Source organism: Muscardinus avellanarius (assembly GCF_963383645.1).
Source record: "Muscardinus avellanarius genome assembly, chromosome: 11".
In the NCBI taxonomy this organism is placed as follows: domain Eukaryota; kingdom Metazoa; phylum Chordata; class Mammalia; order Rodentia; family Gliridae; genus Muscardinus; species Muscardinus avellanarius.
Window position 1 is genome coordinate 80,924,217 of NC_137797.1, and position 14,003 is coordinate 80,938,219.

The window sequence follows — 14,003 nt, forward strand, 5'->3', positions numbered from 1 at the left end:
CGTGATCCTCATTATGATGTATAATACAATTTACCAATAACAACAAAGGCAGCTGTGTACAGCCCACCCATCTCTATAAAGGAAAACAAACTGAAAGCTTTAAAATGCCTCCTAGTCATCAGCATCTAGCAGCCAAACTGCTTCCACTGGTCAGGCTTCATCTTAGATCCCTGCTCATCTGGTGCTAGCACTGGCCTTACATGCCACCCTCCAAGTAGAACCACAAGTTCATCTCGTCCTCTTATTCCGAGCTTTCCATGGTGCTTTCAACTCCTTACTGCCTTTACCTAAATAACATATTTCCCCTTCCACCCTGACAACACCAGTTCAAATCATGTCCTAGAGCAAACCTTCCCACTTTCTCTGGACTAGGGGGGTCCTTGCCATACTTTATCACAACAACTTTGAATCTTATGACAAATTACCTACCTCAATTGTGATAAATTACATGTATAATTACTTTATTAAAGTTCATCCACCTGTCAGACTGTTACTTTTTGTAAATAAGAAGTTTCTCTGCATCCCTGTGTTGCATAAGTCCACAGAGGTGCACCAGGAACATGATCATGTCAAACACACATGTTCACATAAACTAGTCACACTCATTATTAAGAATTTGGGCATTTTCCCTTAAGATAATACATTCTCACTTCTTTTCAGCCACAATTAGGTAGCAATTTGTTATATTTTGGATACAGAATATTCCTAGGAAAGTTCATGTGTTGGCAATGTAAAAATTGAGAGCTAAAATAATTGAATTGTAAGAATTCCAATCTCATCAGTGGACAAATCTATTGATGGATTAATAATTTAGATGACATTATTAGGTGGAAATATAGGCAGATGGAGGCTTGGGTGGAGAAGGCAGGTCACTGGGGTGTGGCCTTGAGGATTATACCTGTCCCCGCGTCCCCTTCTCTCCCTCTGCTTCAACATCCCTGTATCCTTTTGCTGCCACACACTCTTGCTACCTCTTCAGACTTTCCCTGCACCTACCCCCTGTGCCCCCCGAGGCCATGAGCATCTCATACTTCTCCAGGAGTTCTTGCTTGCAGCCCTTGCAATTACAGCTTGCACATCTCAAATCTGCCTTCACTGCCTCACCTCCTTCTCTTATTACTCAGTCAGATTCAATGCAGATTATAGCTGCTCCTTCCTTCTCTTGAATTGGAAGCCTAGGTCAGGTGTTGGCCTTGTACAGTTTCATTGTCACTATTGCATTCTACTATAATTGTGAGGCTGGTCATTCTTTGAGTAAACTGCAATTCTTTGAGGGAGGGGCTGGGTTTATTTAGTATTGCACACAATGTACTTCATGTCATATATGCCACATAAGATGAATTCATCAATAAATATTAAATAAATAAATTATTAAATAACTATTACCTAAGGTGATCTAAATGTTTTAATGAAAGAATCCTTATTTTAGTAATTTTACATAACATTTTTCAGGTCAGATAATGATGCTATTAAGATTAAGTAGCTGAAATGTGAACTATTATTATTATTTTCCTATTAACTATCCATGAATAACATATTTTACATTACTTATAAACTAGTTTTATGAGAAAATATAGATGTTTTTAAAAAACATACTTATAGAAAGAAAGGACATCATTAATCTATAAGAAAACTGAAATATTTTAGTTTTCAACACATTTGTGCAGTAAGATCTTGGCATTTGCACAAAGAGAGGTCTGGCCTTTGCCCTCATTTTGGAAGGTTATCTTTAACATCTTTCTTTGCCTGGTGGTTTTGAATTATACCAGATAGTTTAACAATGTGGTTTAAAATGGAGGTCAGCCACACTTGTATAATCTTAGAGTAGGAGCTGGTTACAGAGCAGGGACCAGGTCGTACTGGAGAATCTAACAACATGATTTAGAGTGTGGGAGTTAGCTATACTGTCGAATCTTAGAATAGGAGCTGATTGTGCCAGAAAGATGGGGCCTTGGGCTACATGGTATCAGTGAACCTAGAGACTGAACTTAATCAGGAGGAAATCAATCCATCATGATAAAGTCCTAATAAACACTTTGGACATTAAGGCTTAGGTAAGCTTCCTGGGTTGGTGATACTTTGTGCATACCATCAAATACTACAGATGGTAGAGTAATGCATTTGATCTATAGGGAGAAGGCATTGGAAGCTTCGTGGTCCTTACTTCTCCTGGAATCACCCTATGAACTCCTTTCTAGTTTTTAACCTGAATCCTTTCCTGTAAGTAACTGTAACCTTGAATAGTATAGCTTCACAGGGTTCCCTGCTTATGTTCTAGTGCAGATGGAAACTAAGGATGATTTTGGTAACCTCTTGAACTTGTCAGTTCTCTCAGAAGTAAAGATTGTCTTGGGGACTGTGTCCATTCAATTTGGCCTAACTCTAATTAGAATTCATCTAAGAACTTTTATAATTATTACATTTCAATTTTCTCAAGGACTTAAAAAGAATAGTTGAATAACCTTTTCAATTATTCAACTACAAATATTTTTCTTGTCCAACTTTACAATGAGAATATTGAGAGCAAAATAACATGAAATTTAAAAGGGTGTAGTATTGCTCTTTTAAAAACAATTATGTGAAGCCGGGCATGGTGGTGCATGCTTGTAATCCCCATGCTTGGGAGGCTGAGACAGGAGGATCACACAGGTTCAAAGCCAGCCTCGCTGGCTTAAGAGACCCCGTTTCCAAATAAAATATAAAATAGGCCTGGGAGTGTAGCCAGGAGGTAGAAGGGTTTCCAGGAACCCCAGTACCACCAAAAAACAAAACAAAACAATAAAACCAAAACAATTATGTGTTATATATCTAATATTTTCTTAATGAAATGGCTAGTCTTACATTGATAAAATCTCATTTTAAAACATAATAATGTTTATATAACCACTTATTTTATTGATAGGAATAGTAGTCTTTTTATATTGCCACATGTAATAAAAATACAAACTATTTTATTCTAAAATATTATATCAAATTTATACTTGAGTCTTTGCAGTAAACCCTTTCACAACTTTCAATTAAACCATTATAGAAGTTTAATGTTAAACTCATTTTAAAATCAGCTCTGTTTAAACATAAGGCCATAGGTAGGTAATGATAGACTTACTTGTATAAAGCAATAATAAAGAACTAAATTTTATTCTAATTTGCTCTATACTCTATACTTGGAGAAGGTGTGGTGCCGAAACTCTTCAGAAAGAAAGCAAAAGAAATATATCCTATATCATTTCCAGTGGAATTGTGTAGATTTAAAGGCTTTCCTGACATTTTTATAAATGCTTCTAGGACTTTCCATACCTCAGGAGAAGCTGAGGCTCTCCGTGGTTGACAGAACGCTTACAAAGCAAGTAAAGATCCTGGTCTCAGCACATTCTAGCCACAAATTAGATATGAATGCTCCCTGTATTTTTGCTAAAAGCCACAACTTGGCTGAATTACAAAATCTTCCCTTCATATGAGGAGAGTTGAATCACATACTGGAAATTGTGATAGCAAAGCTCGGGGATATTCCAAAGTACGTATGTGGTTGACCACTTAGAAGTTTCCCAAGTTTAAATCAAAAGACTTCCAACATGAAAATGCTCATTCTCCCCTTCCTCCTCTCCAAAACACTAACTAAAAAATAATTGATACAATATAAATAATCTGATTAAGTTGTATTAAAAAGAAATTAATCATAATGAACAAAGAAATGTGCTATATGGTATATTAGAAGTTTAGATGAAACTTAGCTCAAATAATGGTTTTCTTTTCCTTTTGGTTATGGAGGGCTAAACTCAGGGACATACTACCTTGGAGATATGTTCCTATTACTTTTTATTATTTATTTTGAAACAGAGTCTCCCTAAGTTGCTGAGGCTGGCCTTGAAACTGTGATCTTCCTGTCTCCAAGTAGCCTTTTTTAAAATCATTTTTGTTCAGCATTAAGGGACAAAATATAGAAGGCTAAAAGAAAACATTTATTCAAGGGCATAATTTAAAAACATAAGCAAATAATCATATCTATGAAAAATAAAAATGTTCTTTTTTACTGCTTTCTTGTTAAAGAAATAATAACTATAGCAAATACATCCTATGCAGCTACAAATGCTAGCACCCCCACCATCTCTGCTAATAGCAAATACTCAAGGGGGGCTGCCCAGGTGTCAGGGGCCCTTACAAATGTTTTGCATGTACAGGGACACTTATTCTTAAAAATTATCCTATGAAATGGGTTCTGTTTTTAACTGCAGTTTGTAGATAAAGATGTGATGCCACTGTAACTACAACCACCACTTTTACTTCTATGCTGCTGCTATTGTAATGCAACCAGTGCTCCTCCCTCAACTACTGCTGCTCTCATAAGTCATTATTGTGGGACTTTGATCATAACACAATCTAACTCATGGGATACTTTTTAAATGTCTACTTAACATCATTTTTTGTTACTAGACATTGAACCTCGGGGCATTGTACCTCCAAGCTATACCACCAGCCCTATTTTGTATTCTTTATTTTCAAAACAGGGTCTCACTAAGTAGGTGAGGTTGGTCACGAACCTGTGATCCTCTTATCTCAGCCTCCCAACTACTGGGATTACAAGCATGGGCCACCACGCCCAGCTTCACATACATTTTCCTATTTCATTTTTATAACATTCAGGGATTTACTATTAATATTACCAGTTGAGAAATTAGGCATTGGAGATTTTAAGTTAAGCTACTTGTGGAAAGCTCCATAGGTAATACATGGTCCTCATTTTACCAGTTCAAGCTGTCCCCAAGGTAGCTGTATCCAGATCATATAACTGGATCTAGGGTCATCATTTTGTAAATAGAAATGGCACTTCTTGCTAAGTTGCTGCAGGTCTTCATTGTCCTGGATCCTCCTGCCCTCAGCTTCCCAAACGCTAGGATTACAAGTGCCACCAGGCCAAGCTATTGGCAACTGCAGCATATCGGCCCTTTGAGCTCAAGACTGCTGGGCACATTTGTAATCACAGTACTTGGGAGGCTGAGGCAGGAGGATCTCGGTTTGCCAACAGTCTCATCCACTTACTGAGACCCTTTACAACTCTGTGAGACCCTGTTTCAAAATAAAGAATAAAAAGTAGGGCTGGCAGTGTAGCTCAGAGGTAGAATGCCCCTGGGTTGTATCTCCAGTATTGCAAACAATAACAACAAAAAAAGTGATACTTCTCATAAATGATGTTATTATTTTATTTATTTATTATTTATTTATTTACTAAATTTTCCTAATTAAAATGTAAAACATGCTGGGCGTGGTGGCGCAGGCTTGTAATCCCCATGCTTAGGAGGCGGAAACAGGAGGATCACGCGCTGGCTTCAGAGACCCTGTTCCCAAATAAAAATATAAAATAGGTCTAGGAGTGTAGCCCGGAGGTAGAAGGGTTTCCAGGAATCCTAGTACCACACACAAAAAATGTGTAAAACATAAAATTTTCCTCAATAAGACCCCAAAGGCACAGGATATTAAAATAAGAATTAATACACAGAATTGGATTAAACTGAAAAGCTTATGTACAGCAAAGAAAAGAGATCTTTGCCAGCTACTCTTCTGACAGAGGACTAATGTCTAAAATATACAAAAGACTCAAAAAATTCACCACAAAAAGAATAAGTAACCTCCCAAAATATGGGCATGTGAACGAAATAGACATTTCACAAAAGAAGAAATACAAATGTCCAATAAATGTGTGAAAAAAATGTTCAATGTCATTAGCAATTAGAGAGATGCAAATCAAAACTACCTTGAGATTTCACCTAATCCTAATTAGAATGGTCATCTTACTAAAAAACACAAACAATGGCTGGGCATGGTGGTGCGCGCTTGTAATTCCCGCGCTTGGGAGACAAGACAGGAGGATCGTTCAGGTTCAAAGCCAGCCTCATCCTGTTTCCAAATGAAAATATAAAAATAAGTCTGGGAGTGTAGCCCGAAGGTAGAAGGTTTCCAGGAACCCAAGTATCACCCCCCAAAAAAAACCAAAATATGGTAAAAATGTAGAAAGATTAGACAATAGCTACCCATATGCCAATCAAAGATCCAACTTTTATAAACCTTTTTCAATTTACCTTATTGAAATGTCTAAGCAGTTTCATCTTCCCTTCTATCTACTATGTGCCTATCTACATCTCTCATGCTAAACCCTTGAAAAACAAAGTACTAATAATATGGTATTAGTACTATTCAATTCATCAGCAACTTCAGAAGACAGTAGCTTGAATCTTTAAAAATAACGTCATACTTCTGAAATGTCTAATATCACTAGTCTTATTTTAAGTGATATATCAATATTAAGATTACCTAAATCTAAGAAGTTTTAAAGATATAAAAATCTTAATAATATTAAGGAATGTCACTGGACATAAAAATTTTAAATAAGTAAGAGTTGGTTTCTAGGATTATTACTAAGAAGTTACTATCTATAGAATCAGTGGAAATATTGAGTTTTCTATAGTTGGCTAATTTTAATATAAACAAACAGTGAGATTGATGACTAAAGGGTCCAATTTTTACCAATCTGGCTCAGTTTAAATAAAAACTCAAGAAAGAGGAAATTTTGTTTGAGGTCTCTGCTAAACATTTTGAATGATGAACAAAAACCATCAAACATCAATGCCCTGGATTCAGAACCTATGTTTTAGAGTTGAAAAAAATAAAAAATAAAACTTAGGTATCATCTAATTCGTATGATTTTCAAATTGGTCCCCACAAGCCTCTGAGCCCTCAGAATCTTCATAGGAAACTTGGTGAAAGGATTAGAGTAGGAGTTTTGAAATAGGAAAAACTTAGAGGTTGCCTACACAGACACACATGCACAAATGCAGACGTAAAAGTTCATCTTTAGTTAAAGAAACCTCATCATTGTGTGTGTGTGTGTGTGTGTGTATGTGTGTGTCTATGTGTGTGCTCTGTGTGTGTGTGTGTGTTACTTAAGATGAACCAACCAGGGGCATTCTACCTTCCAGCTACACCCCCAGCCCTTTCATTTTTTTTGTTGTTGTTGTTGTTGTTTTTTTGAAGTAGGATCTCACTAGATTGCTGAGAATCTCTACAATGGTTCCTTAGGCTGTCCTTGAACCTGCAATCCTCCTGTCCCCCAAGTACAGGGATTACAGGCATGCACCACCACACTAGGCCTCACTATCTTTTCTTATATGTTGAGGTTCTGAATTAAATTTTCACTGCAAAAAGGATTCTGCTGAGAAAACATTTTTTGTTTTAATTGGCTTACAAAATTTCTGATGTGTGCCAGACTTCCTTATGTGACAAATGTGGAGGTCAAGGCTGAGAGTGACTGTTTTGCTCAAGGTCCTATAGCTTATCAGTGGCAAAACCAGAGCAAAAGTCCACATACTTAGATAATGCTCCATCCTTTAAAAGAAACTAGAAAATTAGGTAGGTTTTTATGAATACAACAAAGAGTAACAAAGAACATATATTGCTAGAATGATAAAAAAAATCCCGAATTAATGTAGAGATGCTTAGGTAAATAAAAAGTTCTATGTAAAAATATGTACTTAACTTTTGATAAATTTTGGAGATCTTGCAAAGCCAATATCATAGACATACACAATAAACACTTGCTATATGTTTAATTCTGTTCAGTCAGCACTGTGTCCAACAATTGCTTGTTAAACTTTTAACTATGGGAAGCTCTACTGAGGAATTTCAGCTGACATGGTCTCTACTAGATGTATGATGATCTCCAAGGAGCCAGCTCAATGAGAGACACAACTAGTGAATATAAAAACTTATTATGTGTCTATGCTGGGAAATTACAAATAAAATTTTAACTAACTATGAACTAATTAAATATTTATAACCTGTCTGTTAATTAAAGGCTTAAGAGAGTAGGGAAAGGTGTCAGGAAAGTTACACGTTATTCTGAATGAGGTGAATTTAATTCTACCATTCTTTAACTCTTATTTCAACTAATTATGAAAATTATGTCATCAGGGTCACTATGTCATCAGAACTATGCCAGAGGCCTATGTACTTTTTATACATTTCTTCCTCTTTTCTACTTCCCCTCAAAACTTATGCCTTAAGTTCTCAATGCACATAAAATTTGTATTGTACTACACATAGTGGCTTTTGAAAAGCTTTCTTTTATACAGTTTATAATTTATGTGCCCAACATATTCATCTGCTCAAAAAATATAGCTTCTCTTTGTTTCCAACACATCACTCAGAACTTTTCAGTGGTCAGCCCCTTTATTTTGAAGTCTCTTTTTCTTTACATCTTCCTTCAGAGTATTTCTTAATCTTCACACTATTAACAGTTCAGACTAGATAATTCTCTGTTGTAAGAATCTGTGCTATACATGTTAGGATATTTAGCAACACCTGTGCCAAACAGATGCTCATAACACACAGCCTCCTAAACCCCCTGCCCTGTGACAGCCAAGAGCATCTCCATACATGGCCAAAGTCCTCTTAGGGAGCAAAGGTGTTCCAGGTTCACAGCCATAGGTTTGGGGCTTAAATTCTTCTAAATCTGCCTAGTCTTCTACTCCTTTTTCACCTGTAATCTGATTCTTGCCTTTTTCAGGATGACTCCCAAACCCGTATCTCTTAATTTTAATTTTAAGCATTTTCCCCTTACTCTAGATAATCTCTCTCTCTCTCTCTCTCTCTCTCTCTCTCTCTCTCTCTCTCTCTCACTCTCTTTCTTTCTTTCTCCCCCCCTCTCTCCCTCTCCCTCTCCCTCTCTCCCCTAATTAAGAGCAAACCCAGGGGCATTCTACTTCTGAGATATACTCCCAGTTTATTTTTTATTTTGAAATATGGTCTTCCTAAATTGCAGTGGATGGTGGAAATGGCCTGGAACCCACAATCCTTCTGTCTCAGCATCTCAAGTACTAGGATTACAAGCATGTGCCACTGCACGAGGCCAGTCTTCATCTTCTTGGCCAATAGTGAGCAGGTAGGCAAGGAAAGAAGAAAAGAGCCAAAACAAGAAGAACAAAACAGATTAAAATGACTTCTTTTAAATTGTAGTCTTTCTTTCCTTCCTTCCTTCCTTCCTTCCTTGTTTATCCACAGGAAAATTATTTTTGTCCAGTATAACATTATGCTCTAGTATGAAAAATATATTTCTCAAATCTAAACACTTTCTGTACCATATTTAGCATAATACATTCTTTTTTTTATTTGTGCATTGTAATCATATATCACATTGGAGTACAAGACTTGAGAGGATATACAAGCACACATCATCCAATCAGCCCTCATCCAGCCCCCATCCCATTCCCTCCCCCTTCCTCGATCCCATGCTTGTTTGGTGATTAACTTTGATAATTTGTTTATGTACCTCCTGTGTTTTAAAGAGGCTCCATCCTCCCCTATTCCATACCCTCTGATTGGTCACCTTAGTTGCTTCACTATAGGGCCCTTTCTATAGCTCGACCTCTTCCTGTTGCCCCTTTCCTCCTAGTTTTTGCTGATTAGGGGAAGCATCTGATTTTTATTTTCTGCGATATTTCTCTGTGCATGCCGTATTGCAAGTACTGATCCCACTCTTCACGGCCCCAGTACTGGCCTCATCCTCATGGGAGACTCCGATTCTAGTATCGCTGGCCCCGACACCAGCCTAACCCCTCAGCTTACTCCGATCCCAGCCTTGGAGGCCCCAGTAGTGGCCTTGCCTCATGGCAGGCTCCGATGCCGGCCATTGGCCCCAGCACCGGCCTAACCCCTCATAATATATTCTTTAAAAATCAGAACATCCTAAGGAAAAAAAAAAAAAACTTTCTTTATTCCTTTCTTTCTACTTTCTTCCTTCTTTTTTCTCTTCTTTCTTTCTTATAGTACTGGATATTGAACCAAGGACATACTATCTCTGAGATACACCCCCAGTCATATTTTCTTTTTCACTTTGAAGTAAGGTCTTGCTAAATTGTAAATTGTAAAGGGTTATTATTTTATTATTACTATTTTTTAAATATACTTTTATAGTCATACATCATTTTGAGGTTTGGTTTTATAGAAACATGTATATGTTTCTATCGTATATAATATATATAAATATAATATATATATATTATATTATATAATATATATACATATTCGGGTGCAAGTGCATCTGCCTGCTCCCTCCCTCTTCCTCCCCATTCATAAAATTGGAATTGGTCTTGATAGTTTCACACATATACATGGTATTGTTTGAAATGAACCCTTCATCAAGTCTCCCTTCCCATCGCACCTTCCTCCACAGATCCCCTTTCACTATTCTCCTGGTATGTCTCCTCATTTACCTGAAGCCTTTTTGTTTTCTTCAATGGTGTCACCTATATATCAGAACATAGGCACTGCATACACTTGCCTACATAAAGACCATTATGAACTTCCAATAACTCTAAGTTAGCCTTGACCTAGGGCATATTGTAAAAGTTGCTAAGAATGTGAGAAGACTGAATTGTTTTGGATAGCCTAAGTGAGCAATACTTATTAAACATTATAGAATAAAATATAAGTTGAACAGTATTATCTTGTAGTGTTTCCAAAAACTGGAGAATAATTATTTAAATTCACATAGATATAAACCTTAATTTATGAATTGAAACCAGAAGTAAGGAAGATCTCACGATCAAGCAGTTGAACCACATGTTCACATGTTTTCAAATCCTCCCTCAAGAAGGCTGATCTTGATTAATGAGGGTCTACATCTGAACATGTGTAAAATTATGAATAAGACATGGTTACCCTGGACAACCATTGGTGGGAGGGGGGAAGGGAAAACGGGTGGGGGGGAGAGGGCACCAAATATAGTTTAAATGTATACTATTTATGTTCAATAAAAAATTGTTAAAAGAAAAAAAAAAAACAAATCCTCCCTCAACCATGAAATAGTTGCATGATTTCTCTTGCCTAGCTACTTAGCCTTTTGAATCCTCAGTTTCTTCACCTTAAAAACAGAGAAATTTCCAATGCTATGTACTCCAGTGAAGATTACTAATAAGATCAACTGAGAACAAGAGATATATTTAGCCCAGTGCTGGCCAAATAATAAGCATTCAACAAACATTGACTATTATCTCAAACCAGGTATTCTGTAAAATGAGCCATGCATGAATTAAATTGGGAAAAACTGAAATTCATTACCAGAAAACAAACTATCTGGCCAAAGTCTCTGAAATTTTCAATGCTGAATAATTTCCCTATTGTAAAAAGTATTCATAGCAACCACTTACAATACACAAGACCAGTGTTAAGTACTTTATGAGCATTCTCTCATTTAATTCTCACAAAAATACTATGAAGTAACCAGATTTGGAAACCCGATGAAGTAACCTTAATGTACTCAGGTTAGGTTGTGGCAGAGCCTCTGAACCACACATAGGATATTTATGAATTCCTAACAGAATTGCAATAACTTCTTGCTGGATTACAATTATGTGTTTGTAATAATAGCGTCAGGAAAAAATAGAGTACAGTAAGAGAACTGGGAAGCTGGAGAAACTCCTGCTTCATGAGAATGATGATTTTGAGAATATCATCTAAGCAAACGACTCAACTTGCATGTCAAATTTAGGCAGTTGTTAAAAAAAAAAATCTGCAGATCAGGCGCCATCATGAAAGAACAAGACAATACATTGCAATTTACTGTGTTTTTTGATACTCAAAACCTTTCCAGAGGGAAAAGTGTTATAAATTCAGGTAATAACTAAGGGAATAAGTACATATCAAATTGGAAAATCAAAGCAGAGCTGTCATATAATTGGACTTGGGAAATGTATATTTGACACATAATTTTAACATAATATGGTTGCTGACAAGCTACTTTAGTAACTGATTTACCAATGCTTTCAAATTATTAAATTCTGGGGTTTAGTCATTTTTTACATACAAGTTAAGTTTGCTGGCTATAAACGAATAATACAATATTAAATATTAAATAAATGTAGCATACATGACTGCTAAACTCTAGGCTGCTTATATTTTACAAATCAATATTAAGTATGTAACCACAGCCTTCAAATTAAAAGTTACCTTACAAAAATAATTTAATCCAAGACATTTTACATTAAAGTAGGACTGAAAATGTAATGGCAATATTATTTTTATTTTTTTATTTTAGTGCTCACTAATTCTTTAAAAATGTATGGTTACTTTTTTCTGATAAATTATATGATTCTGGAATTGAAAAAGCATAATGAAAAAATTTTAAAATAACCCATAATCTTACAATTTATTCAAAACTACAGGAAAATACCATTGTTTAATTTCATCAATAAGGTTTCAAGTTTCAGATTATTGCAGATGCTGAAATTTGAAATCCAAAATCCTATACAAGGCTGCCACTTAGTGGTCAAAATTAAGAATAGCAAGCTAAAATCAAAGCATAATTATTGAAAACAATGTTTTAAAGTAAATTGGAAAATGAAACTCTTGAAGGAAAAAATAAAATTTGATACTTTTTGTTATTTATAAAGTCTTATATTAATTTCTGGAAATTGAAATTATTAAAATGATGACAATGACATCATTTTTGGTAACTGCAGTTTATTTTTAAAAATTTCAATATGCTTTTTTTTGTACATTGTAATATCACATCATAATGAAGTTCAGAGTGATAGGAGTATATATGTACACAGTATTTTAAACTCACAGAGCATCTGTTATTTGTTTGAACTGGTGTCTGTCTGTTTTATTACCCTACTGCCTCTCACTGCACTTGTTTGTGGTATGGGCTCAATACATATTTTTAAGTAAACAAATGCTATCCAGCTATTAAAATATTGCAAAAATTAAATAAAATGAAAACATTTTATATAAGAAACATTATGTGCATGCAAGTACATGCACCCTTCCACGCACAGAATTTTCGCACATACAATTTTAAACAAAGGATGAATGCAGTCAACCATGATCTTTCAGACTTGGTGTCCTTAATACCAGATAATCCCTATTAAGTTTTTATTCATTAAGCTTTAAGTAGGATGAGCTACCCTTAAGTATTAACAAGCCCAGAATTAATTACTAGCTATTAGGACTATCTCCCAAAAGGTGGGTCATTTTTGATATTTCTATGTAGTAGCAAAGCCTAATTTTTGTGAGACCTTATTTCAAAAACTAAAAATAAAAATAGAGCTGGGGGTGTTTTTTGGAGGTAGAAATCCCCAAAATCACCAAGAAGAGGAGGAGGAGGAGGAGGAGGAGGAGGAAGAGGAGGAGGAGAAAAAAGAAGAAGAAGAAGAAGAAGAAGGAGGAGGAGGAGGAGGAGGAGGAAGGGAGGGAGGGAGGGAGGGAGGAGAAGGAGAAGGAGAAGAAGGCGAAGAAGACAATGATGATGAAGACGATGACTAGGGAAAATATTGCTTTTTATAGGATCAAGTTTAATATTTTTTAAAAAATTATTCTTAACTGAGTTTTTTCCTTAATTCAGAAGATTTTATCCATCTGTCCATCTATGGACTAAAAATGTACATTAGATATTTTTGTTATGTTGTGTATATAGCCAGCGAGTAGGTTTTCTATGGCAGATGGATCACTGAGAAGGCCCTGTGGTCACAGTCCTGTTTGGGACAAGCTGAGAAGCAACTGTCAAACCTCTGTGGCCATTATCTGCAACAGGATAAGTGTAGTAAGTGACAATGAGGGTTCATATACTTAGGATCTACTTTTAAAGTTTATTATTTATTTCTGAATTAATTACCATTCCAGTAATTTCTTTATTTTCCTCTTTTCTTAAAGGTACTGGACTCTTTATTTTCTTTCTTCCTTCCTTTATTCTCCTTTGCTGTTTTTATTTTAATTTTTTTCCACACTGGATATTTATACCAATCAGCACACTGTAACTGTTATTTTACAGAATGTATATAAGCTCAAATATAAAGTTTAATTGGAGCAATTTATGTCCCCAAATTTACTTACATAAATTTTTTTATTTTATTTATTATTCTAAATAAAAATATCAGAAATGTTTGACCCACCTTTTGGAAGATAGTCCTAATAGCTAGTAGTAATTACTTGCAGCTACTCAACCACTTTACCAA

General features: G+C 35.6%; 1 protein-coding gene across 3 annotated transcripts in view; it reads right to left on the bottom strand.

Annotated features, from left to right (window-relative positions):
* Positions 1–14,003, bottom strand: part of CNTN1 (contactin 1) — a gene marked incomplete at both ends in the record, with an annotated part of 193,938 nt that overhangs the window by 128,689 nt on the left and 51,246 nt on the right. The gene's annotated exons all lie outside the window — the stretch shown is intronic.